General features: G+C 37.7%; 1 protein-coding gene across 1 annotated transcript in view; it reads left to right on the forward strand.

The window, feature by feature from the left end:
• The first annotated feature begins 13,412 nt into the window (after positions 1-13,412).
• Positions 13,413-20,618, forward strand: part of zfhx3b (zinc finger homeobox 3b) — a 344,899-nt gene continuing 337,693 nt past the window's right edge. Inside the window, exon 1 of the mRNA XM_084107585.1 lies at positions 13,413-13,748. The gene's annotated coding sequence lies outside the window, so the exon portion shown is untranslated. The remainder of the gene's footprint in view (positions 13,749-20,618) is intronic.

Here is a 20,618-nt window from a genome sequence, read left to right on the forward strand (position 1 = left end):
TATAAAAGGAATAGGAAAATGAAAATAATTTGTGAATCGCTTTAGCTCCCATCTTTGGTCTAGCTCCATCCTCTTCGGCACCTCCTTGGGCGCATTTTATCCGCTCTATCCCAAGGTTATCCCGCGTCTGGACATCTAATCATCTAGGCTGGGTTCAGAAAGGGTGGGGAGGCTGTATCTTGTTGTGCCCCCTTCATCCTCACCTCCACACACTGCCTGTCCTCTGTCATTATGCATTCAAGCCTTCGTCCGGACTCCCAGCACACCCCACTGTGATGAATGAGTCTGACCTTGGCAAATAGAGAGGTTGGAATACAATAATTTTTAGATTTTTTTTCCACAAAATTTCATTCTCTGTTTTGACCCTCCGCTGGATTGACGGATGACCAAGTATTTTCCCCGCACCTAATGTAGGCACGAATCTGAACGTTTTAGATTGATTCACGTAAAATGGAGGCGGCTGCCACATATGTGTGCCATTATGGGTAATTGAGGCAGTTATGTCTCTTGTCCCTCTGACCTAAATGGATCATTTTTTTGCACCTTGTCAAAAATAATAAAAAAGGAGCATGTAGCTGAGGAATTCAGTTGCTCTGTTCTGTCTTTGCGGATTTTCTTCATTTTTTAGACAGTTTACTTTGCAATTAAGCTTTTTGAGAAGAGATTGCTTTAATAGGGCTGTGTTTCCTTGCAGGATGTGCACGCTGACTGATGTACTGGTGTGATGTTGCACTAATGAACATGGTGAGTACACATCCTGTAACAGATGAAATACTGAGAAAATAATTATCTGCTTCCTGTCTTATCTGCAATAATATATTTCATAATATTAAAATAAATAGGTTACACACACACACACACACACACACACACACACACACACACATATACACTGTAAAAATAATTCCGTTTAAATTTACCGTAAAAAAAATGCCAGCTGTGGTTGCCAGAAATTTACCGTAAAAATTGCGGTAGCAACATTTTAGGTTTTACAGACTTCTCTTAAATTTACAGTTCAATAACATATTTCATTATTTGATATAGTGTTAATTTACAGACATATTGAAGTACAAATATCTGTTTTGTACCATTGTAATACACTGACAACCACCAATCACAGTGGTGATTAGAGTCACATGATGAATCAAAGCTCATCACAAGCGGCTTATTCCACAAGCTGAGAAAGTTAATACTAATATATAGAAGCTGCACAGCGTCGTTCACACAAACACTAAACACCATCATGGTAACTCGCATGAAATGCTATAAACATTCATTTATCAACATTAAATGTAAAATAAAACCCTAATGTATATAACTGATTTGAAAAAAAAAAACTATGAAGAAACAGTTGTTTCAACAAAAATACATCAAATGTGAAGCGTCACGCAGGGAATTGTGGGAATTGTTTTTCACTGTAAATTATACGATTTGTTATTTTTCACGTCCAAAAACTGTAAATTTAACGGTATTTTACTGTAAAATACAGTTAAATCTTTTGCCGTTAAAATCACAACCATTTATTACAGTATATCTATATAATGCATGCGTGTTAAACCCTGACCAGATGTTATTCAGTGTACATATATAATGAATTAATAGGAGCATAAACATATTTAATGTCAGCATAAGCATATTACAAAATGAAAGCCTCTCACCCTGATGTTAGTCTTAGTGTTTGGCTGTGTGATTCAGTACCAGTGTTTTATCAGTAGATGGCGTGCCGTGCTCAGCAATCCCTCCTGCTCTGGCTGGGATCTGTGCTTGTTCACCCCTGGCTTGTGACAACGTTCTTGGCAAGGCCTCCCCAACCCTTAGCATCTTCTCCATCTTTTCTGTCTCTGTCTCTGTCTCTGTCTCTGTCTCTCTCTCTCTCTCTCTCTCTCTCTCTCTCTCTCTCTCTCTCTCTCTCTCTCTCTCTCGATCCAGGGGGCCCGGTATGTGAGGTGGCAGTTCTAACAAGCTGCCGGGGACAGCACAGCTCAAATGAAGCAAATCAAAGAGAAAAGGGGGGAGAGAGGGATAGGTAGTGCAGCGAGTCCCCTGCAGTGAACAGCCATTCCACTGAATATGAAATGAATTTGTATGGCCTGACATGATAAGCCCAAGGATAACCCCTCACTCAGCCTCCATGTTTATGTCCTGTTTCTCTTCTCAGCACAACACAAAGCAAGAGCCGACCGCAATACAACAGCTGTAGTGGTCCAGTATTTATCAATAATTTAGTCCAATACATATTTTAAAAAAGTCTTACTATGCAAAAAAAGAAGTTCTTACTGAATCTATCTATCTATCTATCTGTCTGTCTGTCTGTCTGTCTCTGTCTAATTGATTCATTGGTGTTAAATAGTATTTTTGACTTTGCACATTTGCAAAATGTAATAATAATCAGAGTAAACTATATTTCTCAACATAAAATAAGTGTTCAGATAGTATAAGAACTTACTATTTACATCTAAACTCAATTTCAATGGGAAATGTTGAATTTGTGTTAAAATGTTTAAAATGTGTTAGATTTGAATACAATCTATCAATGGAGATGTTACCAAATTAAGTACATCTATTTATACATCTGTTGTTTTTTCTTCTGCGCTCATCTGTTATTTCTCTCTTTTCTGGCTCTACTTGTCCCTCTGGGTCCAGGTCAACTCAGAAACACACACACACACACACACACACACACACACACACACACACACACACACACACACACACACACACGTATGTTTCTATACTGTATATACTATAGTCTTCACCCTATATCTGGCAGCTTTAGTCTGTCACCATTTCAATTCACAATCACATTAGAGACACACACACACTGAGATGCAGAGGCTTTGTGTAGCCCTTCAACCGAGAGACCAGGAGTCTGCGAAGGGAAAATAAAAGCAAGGTTATCATCTACAGCCGCAAATGTGTCTGGTGTGAAGAGAAAGGCCATTTTGATTGCCCATCCAAGAGAGTGAGTGCAAAATATTGTATATAATAATGTATGGTAATGCAGCTGTTTTTATGGCCCTGTTTTGTCCCTATCTGTCCCATCTCGGTGCTCCGAAATGCTCCCATTTACACTCATCTCCACAATTTAGAGAATTCCTGCAAAGCAGGCACAAAAACGCGAGATGAGAAAGCTCCTTTCTTCTACTCTCTCTCTCCAGAACAGTTTGTGTTTTTCAGCTCCACTGAACTTCAAGAATTGCAGAGTTAACATGGCTTCACCCCAGGCCCTCAGTCTATTCTGCAGGATGCTTTTACACTAGATGCCAGTTTGAGAAGACCGCTGCATGCCTATTTCAAGGTAATAGCACTGCAGTCCTCTATCATGGAGGACACTATTACCTCTGCAGTTCATTTTTAATAAACCTCATTCTCTTTTATCGGCCTCGTGTTATGAACGTGGTGTTAAAAAGTGGATTTGTGTGTTTCTATTTTTGCATGACCCTTTAAAAATAATCGGTGTAACCTAATCATATTAAGTCATATTTCTGATTTAAATATCATAATAAGTCAGTTTGGATGTTTTTTTGTTTTGTTTGTTTTATTGGCAGTGTAAGGTATTACATGCAGTTTTACTTAGTTATTTAACACTTTACAATAAGGATTCATTTTAACATAGTTAACAACATAAGCATGAACAATACTTCTACAACATTTATTAATGTTAATTTCAACATTTACTAATACATGTTTAAAATCAAAAGTTGTATTTGTTAACATTAAGTAATGCACTAACATGAAGAAACAATGAACAATTATATTTTTTAAACTTACATTGACAAATATAAATAAATATTGTATTGCTCATTGTTAGTTAATGCCTTAATATATACTAATACATTATTAAAATGAAAAGTTGAATTGGTTAATATTATTTAATAGACTTGAGCTAACATGAACTAACAATAATTTTTTTTAATCAACTAACGTTAAAGATGAATAAATATTATTACACATGTTTTGCTCAGTTAATGCGTTGGAGACTTTCCTTTCTTATATTATTCAATCGCTTCTATATCTTCTTCAGTCAAATTATTAGTTTGGTTTGTCAATCATGCTTGCATGGGGTTATTGTATTATAAAATAGAAAAGGAATTTTGTTTGTTTTCTATTATTAATTAATTAAAAATAAATAAATGATATACATTTATGGTATGGTTGTTTCGTTTCTTATGAACTGTTTTGAATGAACCTCGCAGCTGTCAGTTGGGCCGATGATAGCGGCGATGAAGCATTCTGACAGGCTGTTTCTGCACACACACGAGCTCAGATGTTCATACAGAATAAAGCCGGCGATCCCTCATGCTGAAAAGAATTGCCTTTTTTGTTGCCCTTCTTTAACATATAAACCTCACATACAACATATGAACAACAAATGTTCACTCTCACATGGTGATGCTACTACTACCTTGCACTTGACTAAGAGCGACTGTTTCTGTTAATGTCGTACATGCAGAGGGGCTCTTGGAAAGTTTTCTTCTGTTCGACAGTGTGTTCTCTTGTTATGGATAAGGCTGAATGTGGAATAGCTGAGATGCGGACATTGTGGCTTGTGTTGGTGCCGGACTGTAAGTCATTTCTAAATGCTTTTGTGAGCCCTGCTGGAGGTGTTTTTCGCCTTGGTTTTCCTGGCCGAGCACAATAGGAGTAATCTTAGCAGAGAGCTGCTCCCAATTGCTGAAATCCTACAAAAGGGGGTTTGGGGGGGGGGGGGGGGGGTGGAATGTGGGGCAATTCCAAATCCGACCTACCCCTACTCTCTAAAACCTCCCTTAAACAGACAGCAGTGTGACAGACTGTTTCCTCACTGAAACTCCGCTGACCACTGAGTACATGGCGGTTTCTTCTAACCCACATCCATTATTATTATTTTTTTAAATGTCTTAAACAGATATTTTTGCTTTTGTTATGAGAAAGTTGATAGAGGAGATCATGTAAAATCATGAATATGAAATTGTATTTATGAATAGAAATAGTTAGGCATAATCGATCACAATAAATAAGCATGGGGTTAATTCTACGGTATTGTGAACTTTGTATCAGTTCACAAATACAACGATTTGGTCCTTGGATTTAGAGGTTTTGAGTGTGACAATTAAGAGAATTAACATTTTTATTAAAATATTCAAGTTATTTATTTTACTGATTATATTCCATATTTTTGACATCAATAAGAATGAACTTAATTTGAAAAAAACTTTTTTTAAGGATATAGAACATTATGAGTTATAATATAGTTTTTTTTAAAAAATGCTTGTAAGTATTGCTTTTAAATGCTTGTAAAAAAAAACAAAAAAACAGATAAAATGGCATTTCACTGAAATATAATAGAATGTAAATTAAGGTGAAGCTGTTCTAAGTGGTCCTGTAAGGATATAGAGAGGAAAAGGCTTTTTTTTGTGACATGAATGTTTTGACCAAACCGCTGAATCCGAGTCCGCGTGAGCAACACGGAATCCACAGCGGAATCCACGGTTAAAACTGTGGAGACTAGACTATCCCTCACCCTTATATATATATATATATATATATATATATATATATATATTTTTTAAATTGCCATTTCAATTGGAAAATATACTGTTTTATGCCAGTTTTGAGGATGTAATGTTTAGGTTTAAGTAAGCTTGAATATTTAAAAATTATTTTATGCTCTTTTTTTTTTTTACATCAGTGACATTTTTTTTTTTACTCATTCTTGCTTTCAGCGTGATATACACATAATCTGCTAGAATAAAAGGGTATCTTTTATTAAATCTTTATTAGTAATAATATTTCAAAAAACAACACATTTATATACCACTAAAGCAAAATCTCTTCGGCTCATCTCACATTGTTGTTGAGACCAAGAGATTGTGAGGGATGGGGGGAGGGGGTTGCGTATGGCCAGTTGCCCCTTATTTATTTTTTCATTTTTACTTGTGCCTGCTGATGTATCAGGACCGTCCATGTTCTGCCTCTTCTTTGAATAATAATCAGAAATAGAGTGGGCCCCATTTTTTTACCCTCCTCTTGCCCTTCCGTCTCATCAGCTGCTCTGATAGCCATGAATCTTGTCACTCAATTTTTTCATCAGGATGTGCATAGTAGGGGTGTGTGAGAGCGTGCTGAGAGGGGGCCGCCAGATGACCGCTGAACCTACAGCCCCCCACACACACACATAACTGCCCATCTTGTTCTAAGCCAGACACTTTAACACAACTGCAGCGCTTTTACCGAAATAGCTATTGCATCAACTCTATCGTGAACTCTGACAAGAAGTTATGCATAAATGCAAGTGTTTTGCAATGTACTTATTTAAAAAATAAAACAAAATAAAAAAAGCCTGCAGAGAATAGCACTTCTTCACAGCATGGTTTGGGTTGTAAATGAAGTAGGTTTTCTCACTCATCTGGTTTTTGCTGGTTGTCAGATTTCCTCTTCCCGAGCTCCCATATGTACTCGGTATGTCTTTTGTTGTAATTGTGCAGCCTTCTGTACTTTGTTCCTTCAACTTGAACTTGACACTGTTTTTTTTCTTCTTCTCTCTCTCTCTTTTGACTTTATACAAGGCTAGAGTGATTAACTTTGACAATGGGCATTTTTTCCCCATCTTCAGGCAGATATTCGCAGTCCCTTTGACAGCTGTCATTTACCATTAGCCCTGTGCTGTTCGCTGGAAATAATTTGATTTCTTATTCCTGTTTGAAACGCTGCCAGTGGAATCGGTCGTGCCTTGATGGGGAAAAGCTGCGGCTCACATGCTCTCGCGCAGTCACGCTCACACAGAGCGCTTACACCCGTTTCAGTGGAATCTCTCCCTCTCCTGAGAGTGTTAATTGCCTTTTAATTACTCTTAATTGCGGCAGCTAATTAAGATGATTTTTTTTTCAGTGTTAAATACGCACAGAAGTTAAGTGGGTGGAAATAATTAAGCGTAATTAGTTAAAGAGATTAATTCTCATTAGTCATATGGCAGGTATAATTGTAAAAATTCCCACCTGCAATTAATGCCGTCACATATTAAATGAAATGCATTGTAGGCTATATCAAATGTGTTAATTCTGACTTTCTCTGATAATTAATTAGTGACAGAGTCAGATCATACCAACAGTTCACATTTGAGATGTGAATAACAGGTTCTTTATGTTGTATCAATTAATGCAGACTGTCTTGATGAGTTTTACAGCACAGAGTTGAGCCATTTATATTATGCTGACTGTTTAATGACATGCTGCTTGTTAAAAGAAAAAAGAAAAGCACGAAAGTATATATTAAAGATGCATGGTGCTCATTTTGTTAAATATTAAAATAAAATGTTTCAATTTTTAGCAATTGTTTTTTTTTAAATTTAATTTAAAGCAATGGTATATAAAATTATAGCACACTATAATAATGTTTACTAAAAATGAAAATTCTGTCATCATTTACTCATCCTCATGTCGTTCCAAGCCTTAATGACTTACTTTCTTCTGTAGAACACAAAAGAAGATAGACTTTCATTTGATTCCATTTCTATATAAAAAATAATAATAATAATAATCTGCATTTATCTTCCACAGAATCAATCTGAATATTAGATTACATCACTAAAAATATTAAAGGGATAGTTCACCCAAAAATGCTGTCATTATTTTACTCACCCTCATGTCGTTACAAAGACTTTCGTTCATCTTCGGAACACAAATGAAGATCTTTTTGATGAAATCTGCGATCTTTCTGTCTCTCCATTGACAGCAACTGCTTCATAAAGAGATTGTAAAACTAATCCATATGAATTGAGCAGTTTAGTCCAAATTTTCTGAAGAGACTTGATCGCTTTATATGATGAACAGATTGAATTTAGGCTTTTATTTACATATAAACATTCATAAACTCACTCATCAGTTGTGGTAAACAGAAGCTCAAACATGTTCGCGTGACACGCGAGAACCAATGAGGTTTATTCTCATGTTACGCATCACGTTTGAGCTTCAGCACGAACCAATGAGGTTTGTTCTCATGCGTCAAGCAGATTCGGTTGAGCTTCTGTTCATGTCCGCTGATCAATGTTTATATGTGAATAAAAGCCTAAATGTAATCTGCTCATCATATAAAGCGATCGAGTCTCTTCAGAAAATGTGGACTAAACCACTCAAGTTCATATGGATTAGTTTTACAATCTCTTTATAAACTTTTTGAAGCGTCAAAGTGGTAGTTGCGTAGCTTTCAATGGAGGGACAGAAATATCTCAGATTTCATCAAAAAGATCTTCATTTGTGCTCCGAAGCTGAACGAAAGTCTTACGGGTTTGGAACGACATGAGGGTGAGTAATTAATAACAGAATTTTAATTTTTGGGTGAACTATCCCTTTAAGACTAATTTGTACATCTTTAAAGTAACCATATACACATTTTACACTACACATATCGTGTAGCGATCTGTAATGTGGTCTAAAACGAATCCATGCAGTAAAATACCATGCTTGGTGAGGGCGGCATTAAATTCAGCAATGGTTGTAGATTGACCCTGTGTCTTTTATCACACTGATGAAGTCCTTGAAGGGTACGTGCTCTCAGGATGTGCCCTGGCCATGCGCAGAATAGAATAGCACCAATCACATCACTTAAGTTTTAAAGGAAATGTACTATTTTACTACATCAAATTTTACATTTGTAATGTGGCTGGATGTAGCTGGCAAAGTGGTGCAGCACATTACATCGCTTTAGGCTTTGTTAGCTCTCTGTTTTTCTCTCCATCTATATCTTTCATTTGTCCACACGCAATGTTCCCTCTCTCTCTGTCTGCGTTCAATTGGAGGACTCGGTCTCTGTCACATTCTGTGAAATTGTATTTCAGGAAGATGGATCCTTTTCCTTATATACATGACACGCAGGGAAGCATGACCACCCCATCCCCCCAATACGAGACCCGTAGCTTACCTATTCACTCACTAATACACATACATGGCACACGTGTGTGCAGACTACACACTCTCCTCTTTGCCCTCGAGACGTTTTGCTGGTATTTGCCATCTGATGACGTTCAACTGACCTGACTGTTTTGCTTCCAGAGCCTTGATGCGATAAAATGCAACATTTCTGTGTTATGTACATTTTTAAAGTGAACGAATACCACTCCAATACCATTTCACCGTAAAATCCGACCACATTAATGGGCCGTTTACACGACACCGTTTTCAACTAAAAACGTAACACTTTTCTATGCGTTTTGGCCGTTCATTCACACGACAATGCCGTTTTGGGGGCCTGAAAACAATACCGTTATCGTTAACTACAAAAACATGAAAAACATGAATCCGGTGATGTCATGCGCATTACGTGATCAGTCTAAGAACGCTAACTATAAAAATAACTAAAATGATAACTATAGCGTCCACACCGATGCACGATAACGCTCTGTTTATTATAAGCACGTGCTGTACTTAGTATTTAAAGCGACAGACGACAAGAGCTCTTTAAAGCAGGATTCTGATTGGCTGTCAATGTTTTTAGCATTCATCATTTGGAAAAAAACTTTTTGAAAGTGATTCCAACGATATTGTTCCTCTGTGCCGTTATCATTGTAGTTATGGTGTGGACTATTTTTTAAAACTATGGGCCCTATTTTAACGATCTAAGGGCATGGTATAAAGCGCACGGCGCAAGAGCACTTAGGGCGTGTCCAAATCCACTTTTGCTAGTTTAACGACGGGAAAAATGGTCGGAGTGCCCGATGCGTGGTCTAAAAGGGTTGTCCCTATTCTCTTAATGAGTAATGAGTGTGTTTTGGGCGTAACGTGCAATAAACCAATCAGAGTCTCATCTCCCATTCCCTTTAACAGCCAGTTGCGCTCGCGCCATGGCAGATTCGCTATTTACATGGCGGAATTTGCAAGCGGAAAAACTAAACGCTTTTCAAGCGAGGAAATGGATCTGCTCGTGTGTGAGGTTAAAGAAGCGAGCAGACCATCTACGGGACAAAGTGTACATGCGTTGTGGACCCGCCTATAGGCGCACATTACTAACACCCTTCTTAAATAACAAAAAATATATTGCGCCATTGATAATGGCCCAGTCTATTTCAGTTGCCTCAAAATAGCAACGCGCCAGCAATGCGCTTGAACACACCTCGTTTTCAGACCAGCACGCGCATGGGTGAACAGATGAGTGCAAATGTTCTTCTTTTAACCTCGCTTTGGATAAAAGCGTCTGCCAAATGACTAAATTTAAACAACATGGCGCAGGACGTGAAAATGATAACTGCGTCGGGCTGAAACTAGCAAAACACACTTGCGTTGTGCTTGGCGCCGCATTGCACCAGGTGTATAATAGGGCCCTATATCTTTATCATTATTACTGTAGTTATCATCCTTGGTGTCAACGGGCCATTAGAGTGTGTGCGAGCTTATTGCTATACCGTATTCGTGATAAACCTGTGGGGGTTTGCTAGTAGAGGCCATAGATGGAGGGATTTACAGGGTTAGTGTTGTTGTTTGTCTCCTCTGGGCACAATAGGGAGTACATGTGCTCCGCAGGTGGAGTCAGACTTTGCGTTCACCCAACTCAGATCGTAGAGCTGGAGAACGGTGCCTAGAGAATCTCCACCGGATGTGTGTATGTGCAGCTGTGTGTGGGTCAGAGCACCAGCAGAGACTCCTGGATGAGCCGCACTGATAGGCAGCACCAGTAGAAATATAAACTAGATTAATAAAACAACAGTGCGGGACTCAAAGGAACCAACAGACCCCCCTCAGCTCCCCTCCCTCCTTGTTACCGGAGCTCCCTAATATCAGCGGGAGACCGGGCTTCACGGGCCTCGCAGAGGCAGCGCCGTGTTTGATTCCGCCTGTGTTTTCCCTCTTGTAACACACTCCTACTTAACCAGGACAAAGATCATGTGTGGATGAGGAGCAGCGGGCCCTGCTCTGTCTCTCCACTCCTTCTTGTTATCCACCCAGCTTGCCTCTTCTCATATGCTCCAGTGACCCCAAACACACATTCATTTGCACAGCACTGGCTCACCTGACTTTTGCTGGAGAGGTTGAGAATCGGATTGAGAATTAAGCATCATCAGGCACGTAAAGTAAAGTGAAAGTACATTTTAAATGGAAACAATACAATAAAAACAAACAAACAAATCTTTGAAAGTTAAGTTGCATGATTAGTGTATGTATAAAGAGGCAGAAATCCTGCATTCACATGTGTAAATGTGGCCATTACACTTGAATTGTAATTTCTGCAGATCGATTTTTTTTTCCTTCCATGGAACAAAATGTCAAATCTGGCAAATTGCAATTTTGCTTGGTTTATTAAGACTGTACACTGAAGACCTGTACATTTTATACTTGATTTAACCCATAAAAATGTCTTTTGTTGTTGGTAACCTAATTTGTCAAGTTGATTTTAGTCACTGTTCTTGAATAAATCCAGTTAGTTTAAACTTTAGGTTACCTGGGAAAAAAAAAAAAGCGTAAAATGTGATTTGTAGTGTAGTAGTACAATTTTGGTGTAGCATGAAATGCAGCCTGGATTCAAATCTCAACCTAAATCTGTAAAAACAAACTACTTAAAATGATGTGCATGTACATGATGTGGAAACATCTAAATTAACTGTTTTTATTTAAGTCAAAATGTTATTTAATCTGACTAAATTAAACTTGGTGTACATCTACACTAATTTAATTCAAAAATGTTATTTAATCTTATAGGGTTAGGGTTTGGTTAGGGTTAGTTGTTTCTAATAATGCAAAATTGACTTTATTACTATAGTAAGTACCGATAACGTGTAAATCTAGATTACGCCAACAAAAGTAATTTTTATGGGTTAGATCAAATAAATGTATAAAATCAGTTAATTTAGATGTACACCAAGCATAACCGGTTGATTTATTCAGATTAAATAACACCACATGATGTTACCACATGAAGCATACTTATAGTTTTAAAGAACTGGATTGAGATTGAAACCCGTCTTACACTTTTTTTTTCTTTTTTTTTCTTCAAGTAACCAAAAAGATGTGCTTTACATGTAACATCTGAACAAAATGTTTTGGTTACACTTTATTTTGATGGTCCACTTTAGATATATACTAACTATAACTCTGAAACTACATGTCATCTACCTCTCATTAGAGTATTAGTAGACTGTTAGGGTCAGGGTTATGGTCCTTGCACACTGAGTCCGAAATTTTCGTATGCGTTTTTTGTATTCGTCATTCGGTGGCTCTGAATTGTCCAAAAACCTTTTTAAAATGCTTGCTACGGATGCGCAAAACGCAGAAAATTTAACCCGATCTGAAACTTTTCATTACGGACTAAAGTTTCGGAGGCAGTGTGTAAACGTGATTTGACACAACATGAAGTCGTATTTATTTTTTAACGTGTGAAAATTTCAGACAAACTATTTCAGTAGTTGCAGAGTTAATTATAGTCGATATCTGGTAGAGGAGCATCAAAATAAAGTGTTAGCAGATATTAACAAGACGGTCTACTGATTCTCTAATGAGAGTTAGTTGACGTAGTTGCAAAGTTACTTATAGATACTAGAATGTCTAAAGTGGACCATTGAAATAAAGTATTACCAATGTTTGTTTTTTTTGTGGCTAATTTTAATGGACTAAATCAACCTGACAAATTAGGTTATATCAAACAAAAGTCCTTTTTATGGGTAACCAGAAATAGATTATTGAGCTAACAACCGCAGTTTACCACTTTTCTAGTCTATCTCGCCTATGGCTTCAAGTGAGCCAGGACTACCACTGATGCCCTCCAAAAAAGGTAGAAATGTACTGTATGGCTTGTCTGTGAAACCAAAAGTGGGGTTTAATGTTCTTGTGTCTTGTAAAATGGAGGGAAATCTGGGCTGAGATGGTTTAGGATTTGGCTTTGGTATAATCCTATGCTAAATTCAGATCTAGAACTGTGAAGGGCTGCTTTTCTGTCTCTCTTTTATGACACTCCCTCTCTCTCTCTCTCTCTCTCTCTCTCTCTCTCTCTCTCTCTCTCTCTCTCTCTCTCAGATGTGTCTTAAAAAGTGATGATAGCGCATGGCTTCCCAGCTAGCGGAGCCCCAAGGCAAAATGTACATGGCTGCTAGGTACTGTTACGCTTTCTGCTTTCAGAAACAAGCAAACCCCCTTAAAGGATGCTGTAGTGTGGGGAGGGAATGTCTGTGAGGCAAAAAAAAGAAAGAAAAAAGGTTGAGATAGAAAAAGAGAGGGAGAATTGGGAGGCAGGGGATGAACGTAGGAAGGAAGGAGCCCGAGAGGGAGGGAGCGCAAGGCTGTCTGAGAGAGAGAGAGAGAGAGAGAGAGAAAGAGAGAAAGAGGAAAAAAGTCCTCACAGTCCCCCAGTTCTTTGTAGAACATTTAGCTTTGACCCTCCCTTGCTTTTTCTCCTCCCTTCCACCTCACACACACACATACACTCTCTCACACACACACACACAGACACACACACACACACACACACAGGCCAACAGATCTGCAGGATACAGTAGTCGCCAGCATTTTATATCTACCACAGTGCTGTTTTGATACATATCTCCACTTGAATAGTGTGTTTGTGCCCACAGGTCGCAGTAAGCAGGACTAGGGGCCGACAGAGAATATAGACCGACAGAAAGACGTGTTCATGATGCAGTAAAAAATACATCCATACAGATAGCAGTATAAGGCATGAGCTAGAAGCCCTTTTTTTCTTTCTTTTTTTTTTTTTCTTTTTTTTTTGGTTGAAGAGTAAAGATTGCTTTGGCTGTGAGCTGAGGAGAGACTGAACCCGAGGAACTCTGGGTAAGTTGTGGGCTTTTTTTTTCCTGTCTCTGCACTGCTGATTACGATGCTGCTGATTGATTGGTTCACGCTTCTGGATTATCATGGGCGGCTCGTCACCGGGTACCTGATGATGAGAGAATAGAGAGAGAGAGAGAGAGAGAGAGAGAGAAGGGAAAAAAGAGCGATGAGAACAAAAAAAACCCTAAAAAAAATTGGCAAATGCAGGGAGCTCTGAAAGTGACACGGAGTGATTTTCGTCTGTTTACTCCTGTGTTTGCCTGTTGTGTGTGTGGTCCCAGTGCAGCGGGCACGTGTTTGTGAGGTGTCGGGGAGGGGTTAGGCTGATGCCCGTGTAGCGGCAGGCCTTTTTGTGAATATGCAGATGAGGGGCGCGTGCTGTGCGCGAGGGGGGCGAGAGTGTTTACGCTCGCCCTATAGGGAGTCTAATGCTCCACAGATTGCAGGATTTTTTTCTTCTTTTTTTTTCTGTGTGATGCTGTTCTGGAGAGCGAGGTGGGATGGGATGAACTGATAGAAAGATACGACCTGGGGAAGAGCGGAAATGGCAGCATGAGCTTCAGGCTGTATTTTCATGCCACTGACAAGACATGATGATCGCTGACCCCCCTCCCGTCGCTCTCCAAACACACACACACACGCTTCGCCCCTCCCCGAAGTGCCGTGGCTTTTTTCAGCCTCATTTGCATGTCAAAGCAGTGGAAGGCACTGTGCAGATTAGTATGAGATGACATAACGATGTAATGAATTAAACGCTGCCGTTTAGCTGTTGCACGGAGCCACTCTGCTCACGGAGCTCGTGGGAAACTGATCCACTGCTTTCCCCTCACTGTTTCTCTTTTTTTGCATTTGCAACAGTCCCTCCTTTTTGCAATATACTATATTTCTATAAAATATGTATTATTAATATGTACCAAGATTTTTTGGACTATTCTTTAAAGATCTTTGATTGACTGGTGTGACTATATTAGTTGTTCTATTCCTCTATTCCTCTCCTTTTTTATTTTAGTAGCATTATGATGTTTAAATATTTTTTTTTGTATTTAATGTTTTAGTAATTTTGTTTGACTTTGTCATTTTTATTATTATTTTTAATATGTGTACAAGTCTTTGTTATTTTTTATGTCAGTTTTAGTTTTAGTTAGTTATTTTAGTACAAGTGATACTAAATGAGAAATATTGCTGTGGCAACTAGCTGAAATAAAAGAAGTTTCAACTTTTTATGCGAATAATATCAGGGAATATATTTTTCCCCAACTCAATTGTTGATAAACAATAATTCCTCTAGTGCATTTCAGTATGTAAAAATCAAGATTGGAGCATTTTTTAAACAACAAACAAACAAAAACAGACAAAACCATATGGATTTATAATATTAAACATAATATTGTTTATCAGCTGTAGTAAAAATGACAGACTTCTCTCTGGTGACACATGACTTCCTTCTGCAATCATTTAGTCCACTTAAACCCGCCCCTTTCTTACAATCTACTTAAACCCCGCCCCTTTCTTACAATCTACTGCCAGCTCGCATTCAGATCCGCCCCCGCATCCAATGAATAGAACCCGCCCTACATTTTTATTTGTTTTTATTTTTAGTAATCCGTTTCACTTAGATGTAGCCTACGTCACAATACGAAAGATATTTATTTTACTTTGATGTGTTGCTCATGGTGCGAGATGATGAAAAAACACGAGATGTGACACAAAGCCAAAAATGGTCTTTATAGACCAAAAATTAAACAGATATTGCATCTTAAATATAACAGATACAACCTGTGTGAAGTGTACTTCTAACAGATTGATTGCAAATGGATATGGATATGGATATTAAGTTTTGAAGACTTCAAAAGCAACACTTTGTAAGGTTTTTCAAGGATTTGCTCATCTGCCGAAAATAGTTTATTTTCATATTTATTTCTCAGAAAATAATATATGCAAATAGCATTAATATATACAATCAGTGTATCATGTAATTTATTTGAATCAAAGTTTGAATTGATTGACACACTGTAAAAATTATTGCTGTGATTATTTATCACAACTTAAAATTCAACATTAGAATAAGAAATAATGTGTTGTCTCAAGTTAAAAAAGTATGTGTTTGTGCTTGACTTAAAATATTAAGTTCAGTTAACTTTAGTTTAGTTAATGTGTGTGTGTTTAGTTAAGTTGTTATAACTAATTGCAGACATTTTTTATAGTGCAGTTCAGTTCTGATAATAATATAAATTAATCTTTTTCGCTGATTCTCTTATAAACTGTATCCTGCTAGTAACTATTTGAAGAGCTTTTCTAAGACCATCGCAAAGAAATGATTGCAGTTCACCGTAACCCCTCCACTCTCATTCACCCTCTTTCTATACATGTTCACTATTTCTTTTCTCCTCTTTCTGTCATTTGTAATTTTTTCTGTCATTATTGAATCCTTTCTCTTGCTTTCGATCTCATCTACGCTGCTGTTTTTTTGAGGAGGTGTTTGACAGCTATTGTGTGAATGAACTCTTCAACTCAGTATATTATAGTTTGTTTTACATTGTAATAACTAGAGATGTTGATTTCCTCCTGTAGCGGCAAAACCATTTCTACTCTCATCTATAAAACACAGACATCTCACACCTCTCGAGACTCTGGCAATAACCCGGCGTAAAAAAAAAAAAAAAAAAAAACTACAATGAACCTCCTTGGGGACAGAGAAGTCCCTAAAACCTTGCATCTCATAGTCTGGTGAGAGAGAGATGGCTCGTGTGTGTGTGTGTGTGTGTGTTAATGGCTTTGTACTGTTGAGCCGCACATTGATTGATGTTCAGGAAGAGGCGGTGGTTTTATGAAGCTGAGAGAGACGGAGGCACGGCGGGCCGCTCTCCTGTGGGTCTCAGTGGTCACACATATCACAGGCTGGAGAGACTGCCACCATATTGCAGGAGTGTGTCTCTACTATTGACCAAGTCACCTGAGCAAACTACCTGGCAGCTGGATTGCTCCCCTGTCTCTCCAAACTTCATTTTCTCTCTTTTATTTTATTCCTTTTTTATCATCTCAATTCACTTCTCTCACTCTGTATTGATTAGAGGTGTCCGGCGCTGACTTGATATCTGTCACCTTTTTAGGACGCCGGCTCTCTTATTTCATTACATGAACTTCGAAAATGGGATAAAAACAAAAAAGTTTGATGTCGAACTTGAATATAATGCCATCAAAATGGACAGACAAATGTTCATGCTACTAAAACATTTTTGCATATGTTCACTTAGAATTATATTAATACAAATACATTTGACTGGTTTAAATTATTTTCAATCACAAATAAGCAAGTGACGATGCAATGATGATTGAGTTTTCTCTCTACTTGAGAAAAACAAGTGAGATCAAATAATAAACGATTATATATATATATAAAAAAGAGATTATTTTCATCTGATTTTGTAAAGTTTGAAGTAGAGTTTTGAAACCAAAATTTATCAGTAATTTAAATGTTTTGGTTTTCACATGAATGACGAATGATAACACTGGAAAAAAAAACAAAAAAAACTTAAACAATTTTCACTCAGAAATCACAAGTAACAAACTGAATTAAACATGAAATTTTGAAGTAGAAAGACTTAAATACTATTTTCTTGTAAAACACTCCAAATCATTAAAAAAAAACTTTTTTACACTAGTTATGAAACTAATTGTATGACTGAATTGAATAATTCAATCCTTAAAAATACAGATCATTCTGATTGACTTGTCAGCTAAACGATATATTTTAGTAAAGGGGTTTAAACTAATTTCAAAGAGTTATAATAGGTTCAACTGCTTTAAATGCACATTTGCTCTAAAAAAAATGCTGTGTTGTTTCAACCCAAATTTGGGTCAAAAATGGACAAACCCAACTGTTGGGTTAGGTTTTTAAATACAAATTTTAACCCAACGGTTGGGTTTGTCTATATTTGACCTGAATTTGGGTTGAAACAAACCAGCATTTTTTAGAGTGTAATATAAATATCATACAATATTAAAGTAGTGACATGCTCCTTGAAATACAGTGTTGCTGAAATCATTTAAATTTGCCCTCAGTCATTGTTTCAATCGCCCCTGTAACACTGATTTTCCTGAACTTGATTGTTGCAGAAAGGCAAATTAACCAGTAAAATCTGTCCAATGAAATGATCATGTTTCCTGTTCGTTCGACTGTCGAGCTGAGTGGCAACTGAATAATCAATGAGTTTCCTGTCGTAGTACACATACCTCATTGATTTCATTGATTTATGTATCAAGCTGTAATTTGATTTCCAGAGTGTGCCATTTGAATGTGAAAGCGGTTGAATCAGGGGTAGTGTTGTGTGTTTCTCTGCGGTTGAGGAGGTGCAGTGTAGCGCTGGACTCTAGGGTAATGAGGACGCTCTCTGACAGCTAGCCTAAAGTGTATGGATGTGTTTGGTGCTAGTAATCGGCTGCATGAACCCGGTGTGGGCGTGTGTGTGTGTGTGAGAGAGAGTGATTTGATGCTTTATGGCTGTGATGCACAAACAGGGACACACAAGCTAGAATGGACACACACACACACACACAGATCAGAGGTCCTCTGGGATTCATGCTTCGCTTCCCTCTCGCTCGGCTAAACACACAGAGGCGAACGCATGACCACTCATAGAACACTCTTTATTAGAATGTATCTACAAATCATACACGCAGTCAGTCTAATCCATACCAACACACATCCCATTGGTTTCCCTACTGAGATGAAAATATTTCAACTTATCAATGCCTCTTACCTTAAAGGAATTAATAAATAGCATCGCTCACATTTGTGCATTGAGTTCGAAAAGCAAGCAACATCGCATTGTTTTTTTCCCCCTGTGCAAAGTATAGAAGGCGTTGAATCCCAAACAAATGCTTTTCCAATATGGCGAAGAACATGAATAATGTGTCATCATTTATTTCTCTTAGCGGAGCTGCAGATGTGGCTTTAATTGCATTAAAAGGTTTGTTTTGCTCCAGACCACATCTCAATTTGAGTTTTGGAGCCTGTGGCAGCAGTGCCACTGATACAATTAATATAAAGTAGCCCCTACTGGACCAGTGAAATTGCACACGCTAATAAATACATATACGGCTGAATAAATATTGATCGTGCTGGCTATGTGGACAATACAAGTTTGACTTGATTTCCACAATTTGCAAGCCAGCAAGGTTTTGTTATGTTGTCTCTGGGCTTGCGAAGCTGCAATAATGTGTTTGGGCGACTGTGTGCGTGCGTATATATAGCATGTGTCAAAGGATAAGTCAACAAATAGGTGCGCGAGTGTGTGTTACGGGGTCCGAGCCGAACTCGCTCCACACTGCAGTTTTCGTTTTCTCCTCTTGGTGCTCTATTGCCAATAACGAGGATGGGCAGGAAAGGGAATTATTGGTATTGATCTACCCAAGGGGATCATTAGGAATCACTATCAATCCACAGCTCTGTGCCGCACAGTGCCGGCCAGCACAGACATTGCCAATTTGTCCCTATTAGAGAGGCTGGTCTGTGTGTGTCTGCTCGTGGAGAGGCTACTGGAGCCCATGCTGCTGACCTGAGGACAGTGTAGTGCTGGTCAACTCACAGCACAGCTGAGAGAGACATGACAGATCCAGACAAAATGGGTGAATTATGTGAAAACCAGGAATGAAAAAGACATGCGTTTAACGCAAATGCTTTATTTGGGCAGCTATGCATTTTTTTTTAAAGGGATCGTTTACCCAATAATGATTCATTCAGCACATGTCATTCCAAACCTGCATGACTTGTGTGGAACATAGAAAAAGGTCTCAGTGTCTATATAGTGGAAGTCTATATAGTAAGCCTAAAGTAGGACGTCTAAAAAGTGTAAGCCTTTTTGTTACAGAGAAGAAAGAAATGTATGTAGTTTGTAATATCATTTTTGTAATATCTACATGGGTATCGGGTGAATCTATATATTTAAAGGGATGTTCAGGGTTAAATATAAAGTAAACTGTATATAATGAGTTTTAAGACAAAACAAAACAAAACAACATTTGACAATTACATAGGTCTATGAAGCAACATGTTTAACTATTTAAAAGGTGTATATATATATATATATATTCACTTTTGGATTTTTATATTTAATTTTATATGACAACAATAACAAAAATAATAGTAATAATAATAATTGTAATACATTTATTATTTTATGTATTTATGAATTTAGATTTGCAAAACTGTTCTACAAATGCTGGGTTAAATTGACAAAAGCTTTAACCAAGAACATTCCTAAAAAATATGTTTTTTTTACTCTTTCTTTGGGATCATTATGTTCAGAACCCTATAATCAAGAACCATGTTTTGCTGTATAACATTCTTGAGTTGAGCTAAATGATTGATGTTACATTAAGGTTCTTCATAACAGTTTATTGCTTTCTGGGCTCTTTACAGAGAACCATTTCGTAGATGTTCTCCCATATAGCAGCTGACAAAGAAAAAAACTACCTTTATGTTTAAGATTTTACATTGAACATTTTCCACATACGCATGCAAGGGTCACTGCTGATCATTTTTCTCCTGGATTTCTTTAATCTTCTTTGCTTTCTTGACTGGTTTGTGATCAGTTGCGTATGGGTGCTCCTACATCACGCTTTAGATCAGACACGCTGCTCAGAAAAGCATTGTGTTGTGTTGTGATGTAGCGAGTCCTATCACTCCGTAATACAAAATCTAATATTGCTGTACCGTGAGCCCTTCAATATCCCTCTCTTTCTATTTCTCTTTCTCTTCTGCTTTGTTTTGTTTCCTGCCAAGTGTACACAAGAAAGATTGGCAAATTTAATAGACCTTCACCTTCAGAAATCTCATGCTTCTTTACAGGACCTCCCGTCTTAACCCAG

This window comes from Abramis brama (assembly GCF_963993115.1).
Source record: "Abramis brama genome assembly, chromosome: 3".
Taxonomy (NCBI): Eukaryota; Metazoa; Chordata; class Actinopteri; order Cypriniformes; family Leuciscidae; genus Abramis; species Abramis brama.